Genomic DNA, 15,496 nt, shown 5'->3' with positions numbered 1-15,496 from the left:
GGAGTTTGTAGGTATGTTTAGGCTTGTAGCTTAAGCTTTGAATACTATGATATACGTGGAAAACACAAATGGTATCACCAAAATGAATTCTATTTCTTTGAAGGGCGAAAGTATCAGCAACTCAATGTGTTGTGATATCGATGAACATCCATTGTATGGACTTTTGAGTTGTCTTCTAAAGGACAGAGCATTTTTTTCCTTCTCGTATGTAATACTAATCTCTTTTGAGTCTTTTTTCTAGAAACATAGTACAATTTAGTTCAAGACTGAAGTCATGAACCTCTAATGCTAATGTTGTCAGCGCATACATTGATACACCTCAATATTCGATGGGAACATTGCCTCCTATCGCAAGAATACTATATCTTGACGAGACCACCCGAGGTACAACCATCTACACCAGACACCAGACAAATTATTGGTCAGAAGTTTAAAGTCTCTTTATCCGTGGGATTTGACGACCATTGAACAAAAAAGTACAGTATTACAATAATGGTACACTACCTGAGTAGATACTACACATGAATAAGCACAAAAATATAATTTCAATGTGTGTTCATGTGATGGAATAAACCATCCTTGGGCATTTCAATTAAATGAAAGAAATGGGATGCAACACAAATTGGATCATAGTACGAATACACTCATAGAAACAAGTAAAACCTAGAAATAAACGAAGAAAAAAAATCATGTTCTAGGCAGCACAGACAAGCTGTTGTTTTTAGCACCATACGCCAAAGGAATCTAAAGGTATAAACGTTGCCACCCCATGGCGCTCTCCGGGGCTATCCACGATGCGCACGTCGCTCCGATGGATTGGGTGCTGGGCTCGATTCTGCTCCACCGGTTGGGCCACTTGTCGCCTATTGATTGGACGCGGATGGCTGTGGGAGACAAAAATCACAGCCCCGGCCAAACCCTACCCATCCCTCGCAGCAGCCGCCTTTCCCCTCGAGCCCCTCTCCCCTCGCGCCCCCAACATCGCCGCCGCCTCGCACGCCGCTCCTCCCTCATGGCGCCGCTGGTCCCTGCTCCGGCTCCTCCCCTGCGCCGGCGCTAGCGCAGCTCAGCCTCCTCCCGTGCTTCTCCCTCCGTCGCTCTTGCTCTCCTCTCCCCTCCGCCACTCCCTTCTGCGGTAAAAATGGCGAGATGACTGCGCGTTTCAGCCGTCGGTGATGGGTTTGTCGCTGCCGCAGCAGGTACCCTCTCTCTCTCAGGTCGAGTGGACGGCGCATGAACCCCAACACCGTCGACATCTTCCTTCCGTCAAGAACTACACCCCGGGCTCCAGTAATCCTGGGCAGCCCGACATCTCTCCCCTCTATACGTTTGGATAAGGGGATCAATTGGAGATTGAACATGTCTTGCAACGATGGTTCAGGTTCGTCCCAAAATTCCCTACTGCCTGCTTGCTTTTTGATTCATATCGGAGGTGCTAAGTTTTTGCCCTTGTGCACCAGGATTTGGTCGATCTATGTACATGGGAGAGGTTGAGGCGGTCTTTGTGAAGCGATGTACTTTTTGTCTGTTAGGATCCTACATTGATCCCGTTTTTTTTATTGATATTGGTTCACCATTGACCTTTACAATCAAATGTTTCTGTTTCAATGATGTTGGCTCGCTGGATAACAGGCTGCAGCAACGTCGCCGGTGCGAGCTGATGATAACAGATTTTCGCGAGGAGTGTGCCATCGTAACCGATAGGAGTAGCGCTAGTCACTGTTCTGCTAGGAGGAGCGCCGTCACCATTGGCAGCAGCCATCCTCACATTCGATTGCAGGTCAAGGTTTGTCTCTCGCTTGAGCTGTTAGGCATACACACATATCTCATTACCTTTTTCTGTACGGTTTAGTACAAGGGAGAAACGGGACCTTGAAGTACCGGCAAGGTGAATCTTCAGCTGATGTGGATAGCAAGATTTGTACATTTCATCGTGTTCATCTGCCTACAACGTCTTGCTTTCACTAGACTAATGCATGTCATCCCCTGTTTAATTCTTTTGAAGCGAAAGTACCATTTTTTGTTTGTACCTAGGTCTATTTAACTAGATTCAAATAGTTGCTTCAAATAAAAAATATAAGTAAAGGTATTTTGTATTTGGAAATAGGAGCAATGTTTTTTCTCCATTATTTTGTATTTACACAGAACTAATGTACAATGGAGCCATGAAATTTCCCATACATTTTGTTCAGGTGGACTGACCACCCCGAATTTTGAATTATTACTCCTGATAATGTTTTCTTAGCTTTATGTACACTAAAACAGTAAAGCTTGCATATTTCCTTTCCGTCGCCTATACAATTTTTAACGATACATGTATGTCATGATCAGTAATATTTTTCATGTTTTTGTACCTAGGGGTTTCTATGGTGAATGATATAAAGACTATTGAGGGGGCTAGAAGTCATACAGATAAGACATCAGGTTATTATTTTTTTCTATCTGTGCATTCGTTGATTTGTTGCCAAATCATGTCTCTTTAGCTTTTGTAGTCGCTTCATGTTGCTTTTGGATTGGAAGCTGCAATGTAAATGTGTGTTGACATCACTCAACTATCTGCTGTAGGCGAAGAGATTTTTTTCATTCATTTCTTACTTTAAAGCTTGCTATTAAGTTGTCATTTGCTTCACATGGTTTAGTGGGTCATGGATTTATAAATCTACCTAACATAATAAAACTGAGCCAGTTGAAAATATAGTTTGGGTGGTTTTTAAATTTTTATGCTTAATAATAAGTGCAAACTTGAGAAGGAAATGACAAGCGGGAAGTGTTTCTTCTGGTTGGTTGATTGCTTGATCTATTCACCATTATTTAGCCTGAGCTTGCAACACTAACACATAATATTGTAGCTCCTAGATATGCACTCCTAGATAGCTCCTAGATATGGACTTGAGTACCAAAGTGCATTCTTCGGAGAGCAGTTGCAGGTGCATATCTATTGGTTAGTTTATATCAAACCCCATGGAAACCATGTTTAGGCCCATGTTAGCTTTTTGCACAGTGGGTCGTGAACTCGTGACTAAAAGCTAGCAGTAGCAAATAGTGGCTGGCTTACAACTTCAGTTTGTATGTGGAACGTTTTATTTTATGTTTGTTTTTTATATGGATATCTTCCCTCAATAGTGCTTTGTTGGAAGGAGACGCCACCACCACCACCAGGTGTTATCCCGCCAACTGGTTCGGTGTGTGGAGGCCACGCCAGTTGAGCTTAAGGACACCGTGCAAGGTGCAGAGTTCGGAGCTGAGGGGTTCCCGAACTCTCTAGATGTCGTTTTTGGAGCTTTTTGGTTTTGCAGTCAGTTGATGCCTTTAACTTCTTGAACTGTAGGCGTTTGAATTCTGATGTTCTTCAGCCAACAAGTGTTGGCTTTGCTCTAGCCTCTAGCGACATATTTCGTCCTACGTCATTTAGTGTGTACAGCCATCTCCGTTTCTTGGACTATTGCAGCAGGTATACTCTTATTTTTTTAATAATTTGGCTTTATCTTTCTATTCAAAATAAGCTGGATGTGATGCTTTTCATCTTGCGAACAGTTTCCATTTACGTCTATCCATGTTTGTGTGCAGATTTCAGTGTGTGTATGCAATCGAAGAATTCCCCATCCTTCACATCAGATTTTGCATTGCTTGATCTGTAGGGGAATAAAAGAAAGACAAGGTAACTATTTCGAATGTATTTCCATTCAACTTTTTGTGCTACCTGAATGTTCTCTAATGTGATCTGATGGTGGGAATGCATGCACTGGTCCGTTTGGTGCTTAGCTTGCGCACACTTGTTCCATAAACGATTTTGGTATTCTGCATTTATTTTCTTGCTTACTTCCATTTTTGAGCAGCTCATACATAGGACAAGAAGTACATGATATTAAGATGTGAGATTAATATTGATGGAATAACATCCAATCATGCGATAAATGCCTTTCGGTCATCTTGCTGAAGATATGCTACGAAAGTAGGCTGCTATTATGGTTATAGAATCTTATGCATATTAGATTCTTTTGTTTATACCTACACAGTTGGCTTTTATGGTTTTTTGAACTATGGACACTGATTGATTTAGCTAATAAGATATTTTTTCCATTTTTTCATCGTTGGATGCGAGTCGCTTTTATCCCATGGGGCTCTCGGCTCATCGGTTTCTCTCTCCCTACTAACTGAGGTGCATCTCCGTAGTCACATTTCCCTCCAACATTTTCTTTCATAAAGGTCAATGTTCCCGTGCCCACCCACATGTTCTGGTAAATGTAAAATTATGGTTTAAGGGGATTTCCATTCATATGTCACATCAATATACTTCACAAGAATAAGTTACAAGTCTCATATACTCCACACAGTCAATTGGATAGTTGTAATGATTTTAGTGACTCAAAATATTTGGATATTGAATGTACTCCCCTGCGCCGGCGCTAGCGCAGCTCAGCCTCCTCCCGTGCTTCTCCCTCCGTCGCTCTTGCTCTCCTCTCCCCTCCGCCACTCCCTTCTGCGGTAAAAATGGCGAGATGACTGCGCGTTTCAGCCGTCGGTGATGGGTTTGTCGCTGCCGCAGCAGGTACCCTCTCTCTCTAGGTCGAGTGGACGGCGCATGAACCCCAACACCGTCGACATCTTCCTTCCGTCAAGAACTACACCCCGGGCTCCAGTAATCCTGGGCAGCCCGACATCTCTCCCCTCTATACGTTTGGATAAGGGGATCAATTGGAGATTGAACATGTCTTGCAACGATGGTTCAGGTTCGTCCCAAAATTCCCTACTGCCTGCTTGCTTTTTGATTCATATCGGAGGTGCTAAGTTTTTGCCCTTGTGCACCAGGATTTGGTCGATCTATGTACATGGGAGAGGTTGAGGCGGTCTTTGTGAAGCGATGTACTTTTTGTCTGTTAGGATCCTACATTGATCCAGTTTTTTTATTGATATTGGTTCACCATTGACCTTTACAATCAAATGTTTCTGTTTCAATGATGTTGGCTCGCTGGATAACAGGCTGCAGCAACGTCGCCGGTGCGAGCTGATGATAACAGATTTTCGCGAGGAGTGTGCCATCGTAACCGATAGGAGTAGCGCTAGTCACTGTTCTGCTAGGAGGAGCGCCGTCACCATTGGCAGCAGCCATCCTCACATTCGATTGCAGGTCAAGGTTTGTCTCTCGCTTGAGCTGTTAGGCATACACACATATCTCATTACCTTTTTCTGTACGGTTTAGTACAAGGGAGAAACGGGACCTTGAAGTACCGGCAAGGTGAATCTTCAGCTGATGTGGATAGCAAGATTTGTACATTTCATCGTGTTCATCTGCCTACAACGTCTTGCTTTCACTAGACTAATGCATGTCATCCCCTGTTTAATTCTTTTGAAGCGAAAGTACCATTTTTTGTTTGTACCTAGGTCTATTTAACTAGATTCAAATAGTTGCTTCAAATAAAAAATATAAGTAAAGGTATTTTGTATTTGGAAATAGGAGCAATGTTTTTTCTCCATTATTTTGTATTTACACAGAACTAATGTACAATGGAGCCATGAAATTTCCCATACATTTTGTTCAGGTGGACTGACCACCCGAATTTTGAATTATTACTCCTGATAATGTTTTCTTAGCTTTATGTACACTAAAACAGTAAAGCTTGCATATTTCCTTTCCGTCGCCTATACAATTTTTAACGATACATGTATGTCATGATCAGTAATATTTTTCATGTTTTTGTACCTAGGGGTTTCTATGGTGAATGATATAAAGACTATTGAGGGGGCTAGAAGTCATACAGATAAGACATCAGGTTATTATTTTTTTCTATCTGTGCATTCGTTGATTTGTTGCCAAATCATGTCTCTTTAGCTTTTGTAGTCGCTTCATGTTGCTTTTGGATTGGAAGCTGCAATGTAAATGTGTGTTGACATCACTCAACTATCTGCTGTAGGCGAAGAGATTTTTTTTCATTCATTTCTTACTTTAAAGCTTGCTATTAAGTTGTCATTTGCTTCACATGGTTTAGTGGGTCATGGATTTATAAATCTACCTAACATAATAAAACTGAGCCAGTTGAAAATATAGTTTGGGTGGTTTTTAAATTTTTATGCTTAATAATAAGTGCAAACTTGAGAAGGAAATGACAAGCGGGAAGTGTTTCTTCTGGTTGGTTGATTGCTTGATCTATTCACCATTATTTAGCCTGAGCTTGCAACACTAACACATAATATTGTAGCTCCTAGATATGCACTCCTAGATAGCTCCTAGATATGGACTTGAGTACCAAAGTGCATTCTTCGGAGAGCAGTTGCAGGTGCATATCTATTGGTTAGTTTATATCAAACCCCATGGAAACCATGTTTAGGCCCATGTTAGCTTTTTGCACAGTGGGTCGTGAACTCGTGACTAAAAGCTAGCAGTAGCAAATAGTGGCTGGCTTACAACTTCAGTTTGTATGTGGAACGTTTTATTTTATGTTTGTTTTTTATATGGATATCTTCCCTCAATAGTGCTTTGTTGGAAGGAGACGCCACCACCACCACCAGGTGTTATCCCGCCAACTGGTTCGGTGTGTGGAGGCCACGCCAGTTGAGCTTAAGGACACCGTGCAAGGTGCAGAGTTCGGAGCTGAGGGGTTCCCGAACTCTCTAGATGTCGTTTTTGGAGCTTTTTGGTTTTGCAGTCAGTTGATGCCTTTAACTTCTTGAACTGTAGGCGTTTGAATTCTGATGTTCTTCAGCCAACAAGTGTTGGCTTTGCTCTAGCCTCTAGCGACATATTTCGTCCTACGTCATTTAGTGTGTACAGCCATCTCCGTTTCTTGGACTATTGCAGCAGGTATACTCTTATTTTTTTAATAATTTGGCTTTATCTTTCTATTCAAAATAAGCTGGATGTGATGCTTTTCATCTTGCGAACAGTTTCCATTTACGTCTATCCATGTTTGTGTGCAGATTTCAGTGTGTGTATGCAATCGAAGAATTCCCCATCCTTCACATCAGATTTTGCATTGCTTGATCTGTAGGGGAATAAAAGAAAGACAAGGTAACTATTTCGAATGTATTTCCATTCAACTTTTTGTGCTACCTGAATGTTCTCTAATGTGATCTGATGGTGGGAATGCATGCACTGGTCCGTTTGGTGCTTAGCTTGCGCACACTTGTTCCATAAACGATTTTGGTATTCTGCATTTATTTTCTTGCTTACTTCCATTTTTGAGCAGCTCATACATAGGACAAGAAGTACATGATATTAAGATGTGAGATTAATATTGATGGAATAACATCCAATCATGCGATAAATGCCTTTCGGTCATCTTGCTGAAGATATGCTACGAAAGTAGGCTGCTATTATGGTTATAGAATCTTATGCATATTAGATTCTTTTGTTTATACCTACACAGTTGGCTTTTATGGTTTTTTGAACTATGGACACTGATTGATTTAGCTAATAAGATATTTTTTCCATTTTTTCATCGTTGGATGCGAGTCGCTTTTATCCCATGGGGCTCTCGGCTCATCGGTTTCTCTCTCCCTACTAACTGAGGTGCATCTCCGTAGTCACATTTCCCTCCAACATTTTCTTTCATAAAGGTCAATGTTCCCGTGCCCACCCACATGTTCTGGTAAATGTAAAATTATGGTTTAAGGGGATTTCCATTCATATGTCACATCAATATACTTCACAAGAATAAGTTACAAGTCTCATATACTCCACACAGTCAATTGGATAGTTGTAATGATTTTAGTGACTCAAAATATTTGGATATTGAATGTAATTTTTTTTCTACAGAGAGCGAAAGCAATTAATATTTATTGTCTTGTTTTAGTTTTATAAATGTCTCTCCTGTGTCTGCAGGTATTTGATGATTTGCTCCTATACAACTTTGATGACTTCGATTACAACTAGAGCTGACACAAGATTTTTTAGTTCAGAAACTACATCGATGCTTATGCTTCTTATATGTTATAATGTACCAAGAACTAGCTTCGACGGATTGACTTTAGAACTCGTAGGCGCGTCGAAGATATCAGAACCGGAAGCACAACCCAACAAGAAGAGGAAATAAATCAGTAACAGGTATAGTGTCTCTTAACCCTTTAGGTATTCACGTGCGTCAGAATAGCAATTTTTTTCATTGTCTTGGTGGACTTGTTTATAGTTACTGATTTCTTCTTGTGTATGGTTAATGGTTTTTGTGTTCTTGCTAATCTTTCGCCGATGCTAAATCAGGGCTTGCTTATTTTAATTTCTAATTCTTTTGAGAAATATCGTAGCATTTATGGGATGAAATTATCAATTGCATCTTATCCCATCATACTTTTAGCCAAATACTAAAACTATATTGGTTCTCAATATAAGTTCTTTGTTTTTTATCTTACTATGCTCCGAAAAGGTGAATCAAGAACGTAGCTTGTTGCTCCACTAACCGATTAGTGTAAACTGCTGTAGACTGGGCCATTCCCTGTAATTGACGTCCCTTGCACTATATGCAGCGGGTTTAAAAACATAATTATGTATTTACCTAGCCAAGTTTGGCACTATTTATATTCTCAAGGGATTGACAGTGCCTTATTTGGTTCTCAGTTTAACAGATTAAGATGAGCATGCTTGCGTCATTTCGGTAACTCTTTGCTAGCAACTCTCCCGTTTTTTAGATCTATTTTCCCATGGGATGTTCTTTAAGATGAATACTTTGTATCGACTTTACCATATAATTTTGTCAACTAGGTTTACGAGAAATAATGTTAGACTATTTCGATTGTTCCATCTTTACCTGTCGAGACGATCCCGATGGACATGTCGAAGAAACATGCCCGCCTCTCCACCAGGAGAACCTATTGATATCTTCAGTTCGAATGCAGAGAGGTAAATATATTAGGTTTCCTTTTTACACCACAACTATTTGCTTCAGCATCACCCTCTATATACTCACTCAATTACCAGTGTTTAATTCTTCTTTCTTGAATCGATTATTTAGAACTCATGTCAGTATATTCTGAGCTTTCTGGGTGTGTTCATATAGTTACTTCGGTTAAATAGTTGATCTACTGTCACATTCAGATTTTGCTTAGCCTACTCATTGATTTGATTTCCGTCATCCGTGTGGAGTATCCTGGAATAGAGTACCGGACATGGAGATGCCTTCCCGTTCTATACGTTTGTTGTCATGCCTTTCATTGTTTCTTTAATTTACACATCAAGGATTTAGTTACTACAGTACTCTCTCGTTTGCAAGATTTATGCCCTATGTTTGCAAATAGAGGAGTACTGTATTATTGATTCCCATTGTTTCTAGGTATTTACTCTGTTGCACTGAATACTGAACTTTTACTTTGATGTGGGCATTGCTCAGCCATTGTTTTTATTCTAGAGGACTCAGATTGTCGCTGTTATTTTCCTAGCTGTTGTGGTGTCATGCAGCCCTTAGTGTCCTTTGTTATTCTATCCGCCCGCATTCAGCGTATATAATCCTTCATTCTTTAGTCAGTTTCAGCATGCCTACATGGGTAATGGTGACATAGTACCTTTGGTGTATATGGATGTACCGCCACATGGGCAAGACCGTTTGGACAGGGAGCATGAGCTCTATGGATAGTGTACTCGATTAACTCATGAAGCTAGCGAATTGGCATGCTCTGTTGCTTCGGAGTACCAAAGAAATGCATCTTTAATTGTAGACAGCTAATTAAGCAATATCCAGGATGCTAAATTGTTTGTAATGGATTCTTGAATTCTTAGTTTTTTCTTACACATGTGAAATAAGGATTTAATGTATTTCTACAGCTTGGATAGTTTTAAAATCCATGACTTGATGCTTTCCTCTTCATGCATACATAGTAACAAGGCTACAACAAACATAATTATATCTGATTGTTCTCATTGAAAATAATTTTGGGACTATTCTTCAGTTTTATTTATTTTCAACCAAAGCAACAACCATATTTTCATGTGTGTAGAGTGTAAAATGTAGGCCCATGTTCTTTTTTGTCATATTATTTCTATAGTTTCACAAGAAGAGCTCCTTACTTGCCTCCTTTCACTTGTTCATCTCCAATTTTGGTATCAGATTCATGGGAGTTGCTATGCTAGGACATGAGAGACCGAACAGGAAGGCAGCTCTCTTCCCAGTATCAAGATAAGTTCTTTTTTTCAGGTGCATTTGATTAATTTTCCCTATGAGTCCATATGTGTGTTTTTGTGAAACTATGATATTGTTCAAATAAAAATATATGAGGCTCAGGCTGTTTATTCACCACATTCTGCTTCCTTTGTACCTTCAAATTTAGAGATGTCGAGTAACTTTATGCATGATATACATATGGTCATTATCTTGCGCAAATATCGTGTCTTCTGATGTTTCCAAATAAGTTGTAGCTGCACAAAAACCTTCCAACTTCCTGTGTTACTAAATTGGTATCGGTGATTTTCTTTGCATCAGGCCTCGTGTGATATTAGTAAATTGATCATATATACTGACCATGATGTTCCTAAAACCCGATATTGTTAATACATTTGATTTTTTTTCATTACTTTTGGGCAAGTGCTTTTCTGAAGTATGACGCCGATACATTTAGCCCTCTGTTCCACTCATCTCTTATCATGTTTGTTTGTCAGACTCTTTTTTATCTCTGTCTAATAGGTGTTTATGAAAATCCTTGCAAAGTTCAGGGTTAACTACTATAATTTTTATGTACTTTATGCTTAGATGCCTACTACATAATATTTTTGTAATATTTATGCTTGGTTGACTTCTAAATAATTCACTTTTCGAAATTATTTGAGATGAATAGCATGTAAAATACACTCTGCTTCACTGAATTAGGTGACTTGAATGTTTAATAGATTGCCTCTCTCGGGTGTACTTGCCTGTGCAAGCTATCATTGATAAATCATATGAGTAATTTGTGGAGAAATATATTTGTGCAGGATTGTCTGAGACACACATCAGTTAATGTCTTAGATTTAAAGCCCATGTTCCTGTTATGTTGGTGCAGATTCCGACTTTTGTCTAGGATCCTTTGTGAAATGAAGTTATGGCAGCTATCAGCTTGTTTTGGAGAATCAGACATCAATGCTATTTTAGATTGTTATGTTCGATCATATATGTTATTTAGTTCAGAATTATGCACACAATGTCTTTTCAATTGAAGTGTCTCTTGTGAGGTAGTAAAAGGATCCCTTATTTACGGTTAGAGAAAAGCATATCTTAATTGATAGTGTCAAGTGTATTTAGCTGGATCATGTCATTCACCGTTGTGTGTGACCGTCAGTACATATTGTTCTTTTAGTCGTCTTCAGAACTCTATTTTATATTAATGCATCTCAATTAAACATGTGTGCCATTTCTTTGACAAGGGCTTGTCCAGAAGGCTGGGTTTTTATGCCATAACCTGTCGGATCAAAGATGGAGCTTTAGCTTCTTAGATATAAATATTATGTGGCTGAATAGAAGATGACCTCAATTATTTGAATTAGAACTGCAATAACAAATTATTGGCCTTGATGGAATTCCTTGATCTTATCAGAGCGAAAAGGTGAGCTCTATTCTTTGGCAAGCAATGAGTTAGTCCCCTAAGCATTTAAGTGAAAGTAAATGTACTGCAGATTTAGTCCGGTGGAATTTACATCCCTGAGATTATATGTGCTATAAAATATACGATAATGTTTTGGAATACCAAAATTTCTCTATCTGTACTTGTGGTGAACCAAATTCGTATATGAATCAAGTATGCAGATGCCGTCTCTTTGATGTATGGGCTTAGTTATAAGAAACTTGATTAAGGTCATGCGTAATTAATTAAATGCCATCTGTATGTACTAAAACAAAATCTATAATTAGCCAGTTAGACATCTAGCTTTTTAGTTGTGTGGGCTACCTCTGTTTTAGCCAGTTAGACATCTAGCTTTCTTGCTCCGTGGTTTTACCCTTTGCTAGCCATATCCTCGCGGGCCGCTGATTACCTTTATTTTCATGTCAAGATCCCTCTTGCTCAGCTCATCATTACAAGGAACTACATGGCTTTGTGAAATGTTAACGGTTAATGATTTTGCTTGATTCTTCTTGCCAGATGAACCCAAAGATAGTTCAGTTGTTTAGTAGTTTTTGACACACCATGTATTATCACCCCTGCTCTAATAAATTGACCTATGTTGCTTGCTTATAATAGATTTTCATAGATGATCAATATAGTGTACTACAAAACTGTGTATTGGTGAGAAAGATGGGCCGTGCGCCAAGGACCATGTATTTCTTTTGTGATTGAATGTATATATATGAAGTAGGTTCATGCTACAACAATCCCTGTGTGCTACTTATGTGCTGTTGCTTTTGCCATTCCTTCCGGATCGGTTGTTTATATAATTCCTAGCAAAGGCCTCACTCTTCTTAGAATTTTCTCATTCCTATGGACCATTAGTTCATGGTTGTGGTTTAGTTACCTATCAAAATGCTATCTAATAGGTAGCTATGAACTTATTGCATTTTGTACTAATGAGAAACAGATTGTGAATTCCGTTATGCAAACCTTACTTGTGTATGCATCTGGTTCCACTACCACCCGATGCTTAGTCTGTTCATCCTCAGGAGATAATGACTCTGAACTGGGTAATTCAAATTTACATATATTATCATTTTCTCACTTGATTTTTATTGTTGCTATATAAGAAGACGTAAATCGACGTAGATTCTACGGGATCGTGCGCCAAAGCGCACATGTAAATCTATTTTCACCTATCAAGATAGTTTGTTTTCTCATTTGATGTTTTATTATTATTGATTTCTACAGATTGCTATATATAGTGTTTTACAAACTGTTTGCCGGGACTCCAAGGCAAGCCCTAAAATTTTCATCTGTTTTCCTGATTGAACAGAAGTGTTTGCTACTTCATTTGTGATTGCTTGTGTTTAATCCTAATTTCAACTTATTAGCTTTGTTTTGTAAAATCTAGAAACTGTGTTATCATTTTTCCAACTGATTTTTATCTGTCGGTACATAAACTAAATTGGTGCGAATTTTATGGGATCCAAGGTGCACCCAAAAACTGAGATTTGCATGTGTAAAACTATCACATATTTGATCTTTCTGGCGACACATACAATCATCATAAGCTAGGCACTGTCCATAAGCTTTTTCAACTATGTTCATGATTTCGTCAGATTTTTTCTCAATTTCATCCTATTGACTTTTTTTTATGAAACCTGAAGTATATTATCATTTTTGCCAAATTTTTAGCATTGATATATAAAGTGTAAATCAAAACGAATTTCACGGGATCGTGCGCCAAGGCGCACATCTAAATCTAGTAGACTGATAAGAGCATGAAGGAGTGTTGCTGGCTTAGTGAAAAGGTGTCACAATGCTGAGACGACACCTTGCAAAACCAGGAGCGCCATAGATGTTGTCGGCATCGCACCACGATCCACGGAGGCCACATTGCTTCACAGAACGACGATGATACCATCGAAAGGGCGGTGTTCAAATAGGAGCTGGCCCTCCTTTCGCACATGAACTCGGCAATCAATTCGAGTGATCAAGCAGGTACAATATGCAAGGTAACAGTGAACCTGGTGCGCCTTCAAAGGACCACAATCACCGAAAGGAGATGTATATGAATTCCTTATTTGAAAACACATTTTAAAATGTAAATTTTTTTAGAAATAAATCTTTGCGTGTACATTCTTGTTAGCACACAAGCTTTTGGGAAAATGGAACATTTTTTTTTTTGTAAAAATAATAAACTTTGATGCTCCCATATGACTATTCATGGGAAAAAAATTCACATACATAAAATATTATTTTTCGTAAAACCTTGTATGTGAAATATAGAATGTCCGAATGTACACGTGACATTTTTCCGTATTTTTATACATATTTGAAAAAAAAGAATTATGCACTTTCCATAACAGGTTTATATGCACCTAGGAGCCAAAACATCACCTCCATTATTCACTAGGTACATGGCGAGATCTTTCAGTTAAGTTACAGTGTGGTAAAATTTCCTTGGAAATTAAACTATGCCCCAGAAAATAATTAAAATATTTGTTTTTATAGATTCATTCAAGGACGCAGCGGCGCCGCACACTTCTCAATCCGTGCGGCGGCTCGTTGGAGCCAGGGGACCGCACATGCAAGGGCGTCACATGTGTGGACTGCGTTTAGAAAAGCTGCCCCCTGCATGTACCTATCAGCTAGCCTATTAAATTAGAAGAAAAGATGTACACAAGTGTTAAACTAGTAGTATTATCACTATATTTTCACGGTTTACACTAGTCTTCTCTCACATAGCAATATTTAGCATCAACTACCACATAGGTATGAAAAAATAGTTTTTCCTACTCGCCACATTTTGCAATGTATAATTTCAAGATTAATTACATTTTACTGGCTAATCAAATAAGTACCTAATTTGCATTGCATGCGACCCAAAATTAATTACATATGTTGCCAGCCAAAACCAGTGCTCAGCTGCCAGATTAATACCCAGTCTCTGGATTTGCAGTGCATGATTGCCAAGTTAACTATATTTGACCTAGTTGACCAGTTGGCAGCACACGATTATCAAGTTAAATACATTTGGTCGCCACCCAAAAATTAGTGCATAATTCTCAGGTTAATTTCACATAATTTCATCTAACTTTCAGATTTACAATGCATGATTACCATATTAATTTCATTCAGTTGCCAGCCAATATTAGTCTCTAACTATCAGTTTAGTTACATCTAGCTGCCAAATTTGTACCGCATGACTGCCAGGTTAATTTCATCCAGCCAAAATTAGTCTCTAACTACCAGGTTAATTACATCTAGCTGCCAAATTTGTACCGCATGATTGCCAGTTTAATTTAGCAAAGAAGAGAGATGCATCTCTTGTTCTACACAAATCAAAATAAAGACACGTATAACTAGGGAATTGCTCACAGGATTTGATTCACATGCAAAATTCCAAAAATTCCACAGACTGCAAACGAATCGACATGTAGGGAGAAGAGGAAAAAACTCAGGCAACTCATCGACGACCGCCACCCCTCCGCGAACCTGCTGGCAGCCTCCCTGTCGGGTGCACGTCGGCTGTCATCCCAGGCGGAGCCATTGCTTCATCTCGCTTGCTCCTCGCTTGACGGTGGCGACATGGTGAAGCCCTTGCTGCAGCGTGCCTCCTCCCCCCTTGTCACTGGCGTCCTGGTGGAGCCCTTGCTGCACCTCACGTCCTCCTCCTCCCTCGCCGTCGGCGACCTGGTGGAGCCTCGTTGCGCCGTGATTCCTCCTCGCTCACTGGGGGCGGTCGAGCCCGCCTTGCGCCTTGCCTCCTCCTTGCTCGGCGGTGGCTCAAGGACGGCAATGGCGGAGCCGTGTCCGCCACGCGCCCCATCCTCCCGCGCCTTCTCCTCGCTCGGCGGGGGCGGTGGTTCCCTCCGTTCACCTCGCCTCCCCTTGCTCGCCGGCGGAGGCTCGAGGACAACGATGGCGGAGCCTTGTCCTCCATGCGCCCCTTCCTCCCGCGCCTTCTCCTCTCTCGGCGGGGGCGGTGGAT

General features: G+C 40.0%; 3 long non-coding RNA genes across 3 annotated transcripts; all 3 read left to right on the top strand.

Annotated features, from left to right (window-relative positions):
* The first annotated feature begins 1,683 nt into the window (after nt 1-1,683).
* On the top strand, nt 1,684-4,066 carry LOC124649458. The gene is made up of 3 exons (XR_006986645.1): nt 1,684-1,786; nt 2,359-2,424; nt 3,568-4,066. It is a non-coding gene; the product is annotated as an uncharacterized LOC124649458 (long non-coding RNA).
* Nucleotides 4,067-5,031: 965 nt separating this feature from the next.
* Nucleotides 5,032-7,418, top strand: LOC124649122. Its single transcript, XR_006986536.1, has 3 exons — nt 5,032-5,134; nt 5,706-5,771; nt 6,916-7,418. It is a non-coding gene; the product is annotated as an uncharacterized LOC124649122 (long non-coding RNA).
* A 1,369-nt stretch (nt 7,419-8,787) lies between these two features.
* LOC124649754 lies at nt 8,788-12,477 on the top strand. Its single transcript, XR_006986772.1, has 3 exons — nt 8,788-8,830; nt 10,032-10,118; nt 10,892-12,477. It is a non-coding gene; the product is annotated as an uncharacterized LOC124649754 (long non-coding RNA).
* The last annotated feature ends 3,019 nt before the right edge of the window (nt 12,478-15,496 follow it).

Source organism: Lolium rigidum, chromosome 4 (genome assembly GCF_022539505.1).
Source record: "Lolium rigidum isolate FL_2022 chromosome 4, APGP_CSIRO_Lrig_0.1, whole genome shotgun sequence".
In the NCBI taxonomy this organism is placed as follows: domain Eukaryota; kingdom Viridiplantae; phylum Streptophyta; class Magnoliopsida; order Poales; family Poaceae; genus Lolium; species Lolium rigidum.
This window is presented reverse-complemented; position numbering and strand designations above follow the sequence as displayed.